Here is a 14,856-nt window from a genome sequence, read left to right on the forward strand (position 1 = left end):
CCCGGCGCTGTTTTGCTTGTGCCTGCTTACTTAATTAATAAAATATTTCTGATAGACCAAGAAATTTGTATGGTCTCACTTATAACAAATTTGGTGCCGTGACTCGGATAAGGCGGATTGACTGGGAATCCCTCTAGGGGAGGCGCCCCGCCGATTTCGGCGGCCCCGGGAACGGGAAATCCCGCTCGAGCCCTTCACCGACGAACTCAAAATTAGGCACAAGCAAATAAAACCGGTAACCCCAAGCAATCTTTGTGCACGAAGACCGAACGAAGACCCACGGGGTGGGTAAGTATAGGCCGGTGATCCGTTCGGTTGGGGTTGGTGATCCCGGAGTGCGTCTGTGTGAGACGTCCAATTGCGGTCGAAGTGAGTGCGGACCCCTCAGTAGTGCGGTTCCCACATCCTGCGAGGGACTGGGCCACGACCAGGGGGAAGCGGCTCTGTGTGTGTGTGAAGGCACTCCGGAAGATGGGACAGAAGAAGAGTAAGCCTTCTGGTCCCATGGGTGGGGTAATGCCTAGTGCTAGGTTGCCCCCTATTCCCCCAGATAGTCCACTGGGGTTAATGATTAAGAATTGGAGTGATTCCCCTTTTAGGCGGGGAAAGGATAAAGTAAAAATGATTCATTATTGTGTTGAAGTTTGGGGAGGTAGGCAAATTATTGGCCCATATTTGGGTCGTTTGAAGACTGGGTTTGCCAAGCCTTAAACATTTATGTAAATGCAAAGGAACCTTTTTGTTTAGAGGAGAGCTAATATGCAAGCCTTTGGATTGGCTCAGAGAATCGAGTTAATCTGTACCCTCTGTACCCTTTAAAAGAAAAAGGAGGGGCAAAATTACAAATTGTGGAGCAAGAGATAAAGTACCTGGGTCACCAGTTAAGTAAGGGGACTAAGAAGTTAGACCCAGGCAGAATCAGTGGAATATTGGCTTTAGTGTCCCCACGAACTAAAAGGCAGGTACGGCAACTGTTAGGGTTGACCGGATACTGTAGACAATGGATAGAAGATTATAGTGGAAAGGTTAAATTTTTATATAACAAGCTGAATAAGGATGGATTACTCAAATGGACAAAAGAAGATGAGGAACGACTGAACAAGTTAAAGGAGGAACTAGTACGCCCCCCCCCCAGTGTTAAGCTTACCAGATTTAAGGAGGCTGTTTTTTTTTTTTTTTTTTTGTGAACAGCGCAGAAGGCACGGCATACGGAGTGCTGGCCCAAGAACGGGCAGGGAGTAAAAAAAAAAACCTGTGGCCTATTTGTCTAAATTATTGGATCCGGTTAGCCGGGGTTGGCCAAACTGTTTGCAGGTAGTGGTAGCTGCTGCCTTGTTAGTGGAAGAAGCACAGAAGATCACTTTTGCGGGGGAAATCAAAGTAATATCTCTACACAATATATGCGGGGTACTGCAACAGGAGGCAGAGAAATGGATCACTGACGCCAGATTATTAAAATATGAAGGAATTTTGATTTCCTCTCCAAAATTAACATTAGGAACAACCTCCCTACAGAACCCTGCTCAATTTCTTTATGGGGAACCAAATGAGTCCTTAGGACATGATTGCCTCCGAAATATAGAAGAGCAAACGAAATTGAGACCTGATCTAGAGGAAGTGGAATTACCCATAGGTGAACAGATATATGTGGATGGTTCCTCGAAAGTAGTCGAGGGAAAGCGAAAATCAGGATACGCGTTAGTAAACGGGAAAACATTTGAGATAGTGGAATCTGGACCTTTGAGTCCTAGCTGGTCTGCCCAAGCTTGCGAGCTATATGCCATATTGCGGGCCCTAAAATTGTTGAAAAATAAAAGCGGTACAATATATACAGATTCAAAATATGCTTATGGGGTAGTACATACATTTGGTAAAATATGGGAAGAAAGGGGGCTCATCAATTCACAAGGAAAGGGTTTAATACATCAGGAATTGATTACCCAGGTTTTACAAGCTATCAGAGAGCCCAAAGAAATTGCCGTAGTACATATAAAAGAGCATCAAAAAGGCCTCACTCCTCAGGTTAGGGGTAATAATCTAGGAGATCAGGATGCAAAAAGGGCAGCATTAATGAGTATAAGAATTATAAGAACGAGGGAAGATTGCCCAGACTGTGGGAAATACTTAATACTTATACTTAATATATAGTAATTAATATAATAATTAATAATATAATAATATATAATAGTGCTTAATATAATACTTAATACTGTGGGAAAGACTTAAAGGAATTTCCATGTTATGATTGCTGGAGTGAATGGGGAGTTGATGGGATTGAATGCAATTGTTCTGAGGAAGAAAGCCCGCCTTATAAAAAACTGCTACAAGTGCGGGCCGACTAACTCCCTGTGGTCGAATGGACCCATTCCCCTCCCCTTACTCTTACTATTACAGAAGAAGACAAGATGACACAAATGGGGGTTCAAAAAAAAAAAAAAAAAAAACGGTAAAGGGAAATGGGTACTGCCTGATGGACGGGAAGTGTTACCAAAATCAGTAGCTATGAGGGTGCTACGGAGATTTCATGAACAGACGCACTGGGGTACTCAGGCATTGGTGGATCAATTTGCCACATATTATATGTGTATAGGGATTTATAATATAGCAAAGAGGATCGTAAATGATTGCATAACTTGTCGGAAGGTAAATGCTCAACACATGAGAAAAAGGGTCCCGGGAGGAGGACGAGAATTGGCACATCGACCTTTTGCAAAGATTCAATTAGATTTTACTGAACTTCCAAAAACGGGGCGATATAGATACTTATTAGTTATTGTAGACCACCTCACAAACTTTGTTGAAGCATTCCCTACGGCAAGGGCCACAGCTCAAACCGTGGTAAAGATATTATTAGAAAGCATCATACCCAGATACAGGGTAATAGAAGCAATTGACTCTGATCGAGGCCCACACTTTGTGTCAAAGGTATCCCAAGACACGATGAAGGCTCTGGGAATTAAATGGGAATATCACATTCCCTGGCATCCTCAGAGTTCGGGAAAGGTAGAACGAATGAATGGTGAAATTAAAAAGCAACTAACAAAGCTTATGATAGAGACTAAAACCTCCTGGGTGAAATGTTTACCGCTTGCTCTATTGAATATCCGGACATAGCCCCGAGCCGATGTCGGAATCTCACCTTTTGAAAGGGTGTATGGTATGCCTTATGATTTAGAGATGCCATCTGATCACCCCCAGGTACAGGATATCCAATTAAAACCTTATTTAATACAGCTTATGAACCGACGGAGGGAGTTGCAAGCGAAAGGCTTGGTGGCTAGATATAGCAATCCATAGGATACAACCTGGAGATAGGGTTCTAATTAAGACATGGAAAGAAACGTCTTTAACACCGCGGTGGGGAGGCCCCTATGTTGTTTTACTTATCACAGAGACGGCTATCCGGATGGCTGAGAAGGGGTGAACGCATGCCAGTCGCTTGAAAGGACCGATCCAGAAAAGCAAATGGGAAGCGGTCGCAGGCCCTGATGACTTAAAGCTCACGTTGAAACGAACTCAATAAGTATGGTCTAACTGTCTATGTATCGTAAAAAAAAAAAAAGAGGAGAGGGGACCCTGTTTGATCAGAAAAAGGTCGCGGTTACCTGAGAAACTCCCCTGAAGAACACTGCTGCTGCCGAGAAGAACCTGCACCTTGTAGTTTGCTGCAACCAAACTGACAAGCGAGGCAGAGAGTGAAACGGTGGGGACTTACGTGGCCAGGTAAAGAACTCTGGAAAATGGGCCCTAGCCATTTTTTTTGCGATACATAGTAATGGGTACGATTGTTTACACTGTTCCTGGGTCTGCGCACCCTCACAAACCTTTTAAATGGAGCCTGATTAGATGGGAAGATCACCATGTTGTTCAGCAGATAACTACTGCTGGGGGACTGATAGGGGAGGCATCATCAATATAAAGAAGGAAGAGACTAAGAGTCCCCAACGGGTGGGACCAAATCAGAAACTGTCGGGGAGTGTTTTGAGGATTCAGCCTACAAGCTTTTAGAATGCTAACTCCTAATAGCCCTAAACCACTGGAGGTTGCTAATAAATCAGTAAACCCGGAGTACGGGATTAGAAATGAAGGGGTTACCGGGAATAACATATGGAGAATCATGAATGCTAGTTATCAGTTGTTGAATCAACCAAATACAGACGTGCCTAGACCTTGCTGGTTATGTCTTGATATAAGGCCCTCATATTACGACGCCATTGGGGGATCTGGGAGAAACCACCCGTTCAAACGAAACCGATCCCCCACAATGCAATTGGGGAAGGGATGTAGGAATAACGTTAACGGAAGTAACTGGGAATGGCAGGTGCGTAGGCACGGTCCCTGGTGAGAAGTTCCATCTATGCAATATTACAGAAAATGTTACACAATTAGACAAAGAAAAATGGTTAATACCAGCAGATAACACCAGATGGGTATGTTCGTCTCTGGGGGTAACTCCATGCTTAGCTTTGAAATTGTTCAACTCGTCTCATGATTTTTGTGTACAGGTAGTAATTATACCTAGGATTCTTTACCATTCTGAGGAGTATATGTACATCCAACATGCTATGGCAAAAAAAACAGTTAAGGAAGTGAGGAACACTGCAAAAAAAACACTTAAGGAAGAGAGAGCCTATTACGGCTGTTACTTTAGCCACTCTGATGATTCTGGGGGCTGCAGGAGCCAGAACTGTAATTACCTCTCTGGTAAAAGAAAGCCAAGAATTTACCTCTCTACGCATTGCTGTAGATGAGGATTTGGCCCGTATCAAGCAATCTATATCAGAAAAAAAAACGATTAGAGGCAGCTCACCTTATGCTTGTGCGTGCAAAATATGAATCTCTTGAACAGGAGGAGGATGACGCAGAAACTTTAATATTGAGCAAACAAGTGCTTCAAAAATTCATCAATGAACAAAATATGTTAGAAAAAGAAAAAGGAGGGATTGTGATAAATTAGCGGGTGTTTGTTCATTGTCTTTAAAAGGAATTCAGAGAATCTGCTGAGAAGATAAGGTTTTGCAATTTACGACCTTGTTAAGGGGGAAGACTAAGCAAGTAGATAGTGGGGAGGGGGTGTTGGATAAACATCCTTGGTAAAACAAAGACTCTGTGAAATACTGTTTCCCGCTTCACTACCCTCCCCCTTGAACACGAGCACAACGCATGATCATTGAAAGAAAAACAACGACCCCCAACAACGAACTGCGCAGCTTCAGAAGGTTCAACAAGTCCTGACAAGCTGAAACTTGGATGCTATAAAACGGCGACACTGAAAAGGGAAAGTTGCGTGCTGTGGTGGAGCGGAGACTCCCCAGCCGCCCGGCGCTGTTTTGCTTGTGCCTGCTTACTTAATTAATAAAATATTTCTGATAGACCAAGAAATTTGTATGGTCTCACTTATAACACTTCCCATTCTTGTATAGCAGCTCTCCTCCTGATCATTCCCATTTCTTCCCCTGTAAACATATTTATATACATAATTCCCCCCCCCAAGAGTATAAATTAGGTCCTAGGAAACTCCTAACCTCTATGCTGGTAAGGAGAGGGGGAAGTTCACTTAAGAGGATACACAGTTAGTGCTAGTACTGTTAGTATCAGGGAAGGCAAAATTCTCAGTACCTCTTCTACCTTGTTTTAATTCTTGCCAGAGCCTAGAGTACGCTCCTTCTCTAGGGACAGTGTTAATTGCAGTCCCTGTCTCCCTTCCTGGAGCAACTGCTGCTGCCACCGGTGCAATATTAGGATTATAGGGAGCATAACTTGGCTCCTTCTCCGAAAAAGGAATCTTGTTGTTTACATATAAATTTAAAGCCTGAATTTTCATCAGACCCGTATTTTGGCCAAAATACTGCCGTTTCCTTAATTGGTTCTTTTCTCCAGACTGATACACAATATTTAACCATTTTCTTCTTTTATCATTTCCTCTAATTTTGAGATTATTTTTCCAATTTCTTATCATTCTTCAGGAAGAACTGTCGGTAGGCACTCCCCCAGGGATATCTCCCTGTCCCCTGGAACTCATATTTCCCATTTTTCCTAGCCCTTGTCAGTGTGCTGCTACAGAAATTTACCTCCTGCAGGGTACCACACACTAACGTTCCGATTCTGGAAAATGGGGGTGTACTGCCAAGCACTTCCCCGTGCAAGGGATTACCGTACACCAAATTTCCCGAGACTCTTCCTTTCTCTCTCTTTTCTCACGCTTCGTCCGTCTCCGGCCACGCCTCTCGCGGAGCTACGGAACCGCGGATCAGGATTCCACACTCGCTTTGTATAAAAGTAAGTCTCAATCACACGTCACACCCGACCCCCAAGGCAATACTTAATATTTCTTACCTTGGTCTGTGCACAGAGTTACCGGATCAATTCTTAAACCCGGAGTGCCTACCTTCTTCCCTTCCCCACTGCTTCATGGATCCTGCCTCTTTAATCAGTCTCGGGTCCTCTGTCAGCTCTCTGCAGAACCACCACCATCGATGCACAGGACCGCTGAAATCAGCGGGGCATGCCTTCCTGCTGCTGTGGCGGTGGGGCTCCCCAGTAGGTGACTGGATCCCGGACGAGCCCCCAAATTGTGAGAAACACTCTGTAGCCAATAACATAGGCTCAGGCGAGGATCTCAGTGAAGTAGCAATTTTATTTGCGATTGCAGTGGCGGGCGTCCCACAAGCAGGAGCGCATCTACTAGTCACACAGTACAGTTTATATACTTTCTTTCTCCATGACCGGGACCCTCCCCTGTTTCCCCATTGACTGGGTAATCCAGGTTCACAACCTACCCGATGCTTCACAGACAATACATGGCCTTCAGTTGCCGGCCTGTTAAATTTCAAATTTCTTTTGACTTTTTTACTGTTTGAAGTGGTAATGTTTCTTCACTTATCTGACTTGACTTGGCACCGTGATCGTCACCTAATTGCTCTAAGGAGTCTGGTTGTCTGCATTTTACAAGGTTGTCTGTTAAGCTTTCTTATCACTGCAAGCATATCTCAGTACCCCATTCCTTACCTTTAAACAATGTAACTCTGTGCAAAAACAACTTTTTTATTCCCACATTGAGCAAATGCATTGTGCATCACTGTTTACGTACACATTATTAGTAGTAGTACTATTATTATTATTATTTTCCTGTCTTAATAAACTGTCTTTTTCTCAACTCACAGGCTTCACTTTCCTGTTTCTCTCCCCCATTCCAGAGAGGGAGGGGGGAGGGTGAGCAAACTGCTGTGTGGTGTTTAGCTGCCAGCTGGGTGAAACCGCAACAGACTGCTATATTTAGAGTACATAAATAAGTCAAGAAAGGCTAACTCCTACAGTGTCCTAGCATTGATAAGGATTGTATCAATAACCAAGTACAAATCCAATGGGAATTTTAGTCATGAGTTTAAATGAATATATAGTATTGAAACAATGACAAATCTGGCCTCAGTTCTTGCCGACTTACTTTACATGTTTTTTAAATTATAGAAGTCCATCATTCCCATCACCCTGAGTAGTACAGAACACTAACCTTTGATTTGTGTGAAATTAATTCTATGTTTTCCAGGGCGTGGCAAATACTATTTATTCATAAATTTTCTACACAGCTTTTCTACATAGACATTGCAAGGTATTTACATTTTTCATAGCTGTGTGAAAAGGCTGGACTGAATCAGCAGCATGCTGAAAATCCACAAACCTGGCTTAAAAACTTCTTTTTTTTTTTTTTTCTCTGAGGTTCACAAAGATTTAATTAATACAAGATTGAAATGGCTGTGCAGCTGGGAAGCCAACAAACTTTTTGGTGCTCATCTGATTTCCATTCTGTCCAGACCAGTCTTATCTTGTCTTCTTCTGGTTCATCATGCAGTCTCAGTCAGAAAAATATGTATTTATCCAAGTTGTTTTCTCACCAGTTCAGACAAAAACAAACAAATAAATAAATCCTGTTAATTTCTGTTTTATAAAAATATACGCATTTCTAAGTAACTGTTAAGAACAGAGGAAATCTAAGACCCAACAAGAAATTTTTGCTCTTGATGTGGGTATTGATCTTTAAGATGTTGTTATGCAAACTGGGACCAGGAGCAAGAAGTTGTGAAGTAGCAACTACAATTTTTTAAATTTTGTCCTTACTGGAATTTTCTAAAGTAATATGGAGAGAGCACAACACACTGCAGTAATTTACTTTGGTTCAGGGCTAAGGAACATTATAAATAACAGAAGTAAAATTGTACTTTGTAAAAATAGTGAATGAAAACAAGTGAACATGATTGTTTGGGGCATCCAGCTTCCAAGCCAGGATGATTTGCATTGCTTTTGTGTAAGTGTCTGGACTGAATAGTATCCATTGCTGTGTGATTTTATTTTTTCAAGGTATATAAAGAAATACGGTTTTACTCCTGGGCAAAACCATAGAATGATCCTCTCATCATTCCTTTTTTCTCTGCCACACCAACATTAACAAGTAAGAGTCAACATTGAGAATTATACTAGCTTGGGCATCATCAAAAATTGTGTGGTTGGTAATTTGAATAGTTTGTCCTTCGTTATATAGTGCAAGCTAAAGAAAAGTACTGGACTCACAGAACACTATCTGCGATATGATTCAAGAACAAGAAAACTCTGTGTTACTTATGAAAAGCAAAAAACAAAAAAAAAGTGTGATTTCGCAAAGATTATTTCTGTCTTTAGACTTCTCTTTCAGGCAGTGTTTCTGGGGCTGAAGTTCAGATATTATTGTAAATATAAAAAAAAGCATTATTCTGAATACTCACATCTGTAAAGTGACAGAGGTGTTGTAAAGCCCAGTGTAAATAAGAAAGCATCATCACTGCTCAAAAAAACTCATACCAAAAGATAGATGCTAGGAGGCACAACATGCCTGTGTTTTGTGCTACATTCTTTACCTGATTATGCCCATTAATGAGATATAAATTGTGAAAAATAGGGAGGATCAGGAAAGAGGCCAAATATAGAAAGGCTGTGGTACACCCTCTTCCCCCTCACCCAAAGGTGACCAGTCTATTTCAAATATGACCTACCTGGGCTTGCAAGACAAGGGGAATATCATACTGCCTCCTCATTCTCTGCAGATAACTATCACCCTCCATTACTGTCAATATGCAGGTGCCAAAATAGAGATTGCACAAATACAGGCTTCAGAAATGCAGGCAGACAGACAGTAAGAATGTGACACTATTTGTCAGCAGTAAGCCATTTTAAAACATAAGCCATTTTAAAACATAAAGTTTAAACAATTATTTTAAATCATATCTTGGTATAACTGATGCAGATAATAGTGAAAGGGAGGGAAGTAGTGTACCTGAGTGTTTTTCTTGGATTATTTCCCTTTGCTCACCCTCACCATAGAAACAAGTAGCATCATGTCCCAGTGACATCTGACTTCCTCGCTATCTTTAAATGCTTCTCCAGATAATACATTATTGTGTTTGTAGCATCTTCCCTGTGGTTCCCACAGCAGCTTCAAAAACACTCCAGTTTGTTGACAAAACAAATGAGCCTGAGACATTGTAATGAAGGACACTCTTCCCCAGAGTTTTCTTGTAGAAAGGGCCAGCGCAGTATCCATAAACATGCTGTTTAAAGCTGAGGCAGAAGGAAAAAAAGAAAGAAAGGCAATTTGATTGGCTGTACACAGGGACTAAGAATCTTATTTGACTGGAAAATATCTGATTGACCTTGAACCTGAAACAACTTGTCAGGGGATCCGTTGGTTCAATTTCTCTGTGTCAGCTCCTCGGCTACCAGCACACTTTTTCTCCCTTTCAGATTTCATCTTCAAAAGAAACAGGCTGATGGAAATGTGGTGGTGCTGGGCCAGGACAAGGAGGACTGCATCTTTGGATAGGATGAGAGGGTATTTACAAAAATTTTTGCATTTCCTTTAATACAAAAACTAGTAATATCTACTGTATCAAAGGATATTCTAGATCAGAAAGGAAGTTAAAAATTCTCAGAATAAATGTTTTGGCAAAAAAGATTGTCAGGCCTGATGTGTGTGGCTTTACATGAAAATGCAACTAATATGAAGATACTTGTGATTTGAGAACAATGCCCAGAGATGGATATATGTTCAGTCAGTTAACTTTTGGACAGATTCTGTAGTGTTATTCACAATATACACTGTATTACTGTGGAAAAGGTCTTGATTTTTATAAGATTATTATTATATTAGAATACTTACCAGTAACATCATATGGCTATAGGTTACTTCAAGTGGTAATTTCATCCCTTTTCCTGATCCAAAATTAGATCAATATACATACATCATCCCTGTGGTCTGAGAACCCACTTAAAGATTTTTAGTATGGGAAACACCAAAATTTCTGAGACCATCTCTTCCACTTCTTTGCTATCTTAATTGATACAATTTTCCTTAATGAATATTTTAAATTCTTCTTGCTGAAATTAACTATTGCTCTACCTGCCAGAAACAGCAGGAACAATCAAGAACAGATTGTTCCCTCTTCCTCAGCAGCAATCTGTTGCAAAAGTGTAGATTGCTATCAGCAACACCCCAGGCTATCTTCTCTAGACTAACACCCTGAATTCATTCAATCTTTCTGTTTAGGTCATTTTGCTATACCCCTTTTGACCTCCCTTCTTATTTATACTTTATGAATTCTCTGTACCCTGACCATAGCTTTCTTGAAGTGAATTGTTCAAAACTGTTCCTAACACAATATAGGTTATAAGAGTCTGGAGATAACAGAATACATGCTATTACTAAGCACTATTTCTAATGCTTATTTTGATCATTACAAACTACTTTTATGACATACAGAACTGATTAATCTACCACAGAAGAAAGAAGTTATATTATCTTACCCAAGGACCAAAGAAGCTACACACTGCTGACCAGTAATTTCAAAAATATAAACTAGTTTAACTCCAGTAACTTGAAATGAAAATCATGTCCATCCACTAAGTGATTCTTCCAAGTCTGTTTCAGTTTGTAAAAACCATGAATAGGATTATTCTGATTACATGTAGATATCTATCACACATTCTTGTGTGAATACCATTTAAAATCAGAAAAGAAAGACAAGAATTTCTAAAGTTTGCTTCTTCTTGACCTAAGACAGTTGTCGACAGATGGCACAACTGCACTATTACATGCCCATTTGCCCCTAGTGACAGGAAGGAGAATGTAGTGAACTTTCATACTTTCATAGCCATCCATTAAATATTTGAAGTTACTCAAGGTGGGACTTACTTGCAGTCACCGCTTTGTGCTTTTCTGCTTTTCTATCAGTCTTATAAAGCAGGAGAAAATACCTTGCCATAATTTCTTACTTCTTCTATACACTATAACAAATTTTCCTGCCTAACAGCAGGAACTTTTTTTTTTTCCTGCTATTTGTTTATGCCATTTTGGAAGCCAAGAATATCTGAGAGATGAAACTCATGATTAAATTACTATATCTTAAATATTACCACACGTTGGTTGAGACACAGTCTGTGTCCATGCTGTTACACTGCAGCAGATAGGAGGTAATTTGATTTTCCACATAAGGGAAGGGGTTAATTGCAGCTGAAGAATTTTAAATTTGCTGGTGTTAAGGTCTGTACATAGGATGACATTTCTGCTTAGGTGCCAACTTAAAATTATAGAGTGATGTTCACTTAAACTGAGGTAACTTCATGAAAACTCTGAGTCCTGAGGAGAAGATTATTTTTCCCAAAGTTATTCCTCCCTGAAGTTTTTGATGGTTCAGAAGAAATAGCTAAAATACAACAACAAACAAACTAGCAAATGAATTTTGGCATTAAATGACTCAGTATTAATGATGGTTAGTTACAGTATCTCCCACTTAATAACATCATTACTGTTTCATGTCCTTGTCTTAACTTCAAACGTTGTCATATGAAATAGTATCACCTTGTTTTTTCCTAACAGGGCAAATCAGGGAGGCAGTTTGAGCCAATATTAAAACAAGCATCATTCCTATTCTACTCTGCTCCAGTCTAACAAATTGTGGGACCAGAAAGCACTTGAATTTAGAGAAATTTCTTTCTCTGAGAAATATTTATGGGGACCTTTAGATGAACAGGATATTAACTTGCTCATAGGCTAGTGCGACTGCTATTTCAACACTGAATGTGACATAAGAAAAAGAAACCTGCGCATTGCATTTACTGCCTTTCTGAAAAACACCCTTACAGCAGGATCAGTGCTGGCAGTAAACCAATGGAGTGGAGATCAGTGCCAGCCATTGAGAAGAACATTGCGGTTACAGTTACATGAGAGTTACAGGAGCCAAACCTTCTACTACAAGCCTGCAATCTTTTGAAGATACAGATGCACTGTAAGGGATACACTTTGCCTCTGGAAGCCACAGAGACAGGCTTCTGGGTAAGGTCTGCTGAGATTTCTGTGTGCAAATTACAGAAAAGATGAAGAAGTTACACAAAGGGACCTGGAGACTTCAGAAATATGAGCAGGAAACTGTGAAATGAGATTCAGTCTGGAACAGTGGAAAAAAAAACATCATCTAATGCCTCTGGAGAGAGGTGCTCAAAGAGGTAGTCTGAAACAGACATTCAGTAAATGGAAGATGTGATATTTAGGTTGCAATAACAGTGAAGGAAACCTGTGAGGTGACAGTGAGCCATTTCTCTGGTATTAAAAGACAAGGAAAGGAAACAACAGAGAGTGTGATTGTGCTTCTGGGGAGTCCTGCAAGGAAACGTCACTTCATGGCCCAGGGAGGAAGCACAACTGTAGTACCACCCAGCCATGCTGGAATGATAATGATCTAAAGATGATGTTGCAATGAAAAATATGAAGACAAATGCTTGTTTTCAACAAAAATGTTTGAAAAGCAGAAAGTGGCTGAGGGAGAAGTGTCTGATGAGACTATCAAGAAGCAAAAGGGGGAATAATAATTGCTTGCATGGTGTAGAAAGCTGTCAGTACTACAAAGGAAGAAGAATTATTACAGATGGTCTAGGGGGGTTAAGCAGGAAAATCAGAAGAAACTGAGCAAAGAAAAAAATTAGGCTGAATTAAATAATTAACAGTTCTTAATAAAAAAGTCTATTAGACTAAGAAATGTTCTCCTAAGAGACATGGCTGTAAGCTCTTTAGTGCAGGCACCGTGACTGCTTATATGTTTGCATTGCACCTAGCACAGTGGGGATCCCGATCTTTATTTGATCCTGTGGGTTCTACTGCAACAGAAATAACAAACAGCAATGATTATGTACCATGGTAAACCATAAGGGATATGCACTGAGGCTGAATTTTCTTCTCAGTTACACTCTGCTGAGGTCAATGGGATTATCAGGATACAGTCTGGTGGTGTTGACAATACAATTTGCCCTGGTTCATCTGTAAAAACAAAATATGTGTGGTTTCTGCTCCCAAATCTACCTACTTATTTGTTGCAGAGCTATGCAGGCTAGACACTTTCCAGCTGCACAAGAGGGAATGTTTTGTGCCTGAAGAACTCCTGTTGTAGGGCAGGCTGGTAGATGCACAAAGCCAGGGACTGGAATGCCAACTGGTGTTTCTTCATAACAACAAAATTTGCTAGAAGCCATAAAGTAGAAAGTTGTACCTTCAGGACTGGAGCTCAGGGAGTGAAAGTGCAGCCTTTCCTCCCCCATGACTTGCATTTCATGTAAGTTCCTTTCTAGTGTCTAATTCTTCCTCCAACAGACAGGAATGAATTTTGAAAGCAGATAAATCATACCAATCCTGCAGACACGAGGACACTGAAGAACATGCAGACAAGAGCCCCTGGAAGTACTGTAGCTTGGGAGCAGTGGGTTGGGGGCACTTCTGTAGGTTGCTTGTAGATGACAGCCTTCACTGACAATAACATGGCACTTTCCTGTCCAAACAACTGGGAGGTTGCCTTGTTTTTCTCTGAGTGCTTACTGGACTGCATTATTATTATTATTATTATTATTATTGTTTTAATGGCTGTAATCTAAGAAGAACTGGGGCTTGTCAGAAAATTGAGCCATTGATGAGAAAGCAATTGATGACAGCAGTCCAATTCTAATAATTTCCTGTCTTGCTTTGCTGGTACTGGGGTGTACTTTAGCAAAATGACTGAAATAAGTGATGCATTTTCAGTCAGCTTTATCCCTGACTCTTGTGCATCTCAGAAAGACCCAGCAGTGGGTTTGGCAGATAAAGTGGAAAGCAAGACAGGAACTACCATTATGAAATGCAAAAAGTCAATTTGAATGTCAACAGCAAAGGCAGGGGATTCAAGCTTAAAAGAGCTCCAGTTTGAGAAAATGAGGGCATTGCATTATGTATCCCTGACTAACTGCTCATGTTTCAAGCTTTACAAGAATGCCACATTTAGATGCTTTTTCATTACACATAGGTTTTCTTTATTTTAGACCACAGAATTCTCCAAGCTTCTTGCAGACACTGCAGAGGTCAGAAGCAAGTGCTGCCCAAAAACATGAAGTTCGTAAACATCCACATATAATTACATAAAAGTTTTCTCATGGATGGGACAAAACTTCTCCTTGTCACTATCTAGGGAGAAGGACCAGCTGCAGTATAGTATTAGATAGCACCTTTCTCTTCTAAAACTTTTATTGTCATATTGCTGTGCAAAAAGTAATAGAGAACTGTTATCTTGTTTTTTGAGATTGTAAAATCTGTGCATGGAGAGATGAAGTAACTTGCCTGGGTCAATGGAGCTATAGGACTCTGGTAACACTGGGCTTCACTGCTTTTGGTAAATCACCAAAAAGAAAAAAAATAATAAACAAATAAGAAGTGGGGCTAAGGTTGATCACTAAAGCCTATAAAGTCATCTGCATCTCATTTAGCTCAGTTAATGATGTGATGTTGTAGACACGTAGCACACAGTGAATTGTCTT

The sequence above is a fragment of the Anser cygnoides genome, unplaced genomic scaffold, assembly GCF_040182565.1.
Source record: "Anser cygnoides isolate HZ-2024a breed goose unplaced genomic scaffold, Taihu_goose_T2T_genome scaffold_50_1, whole genome shotgun sequence".
Taxonomy (NCBI): domain Eukaryota; kingdom Metazoa; phylum Chordata; class Aves; order Anseriformes; family Anatidae; genus Anser; species Anser cygnoides.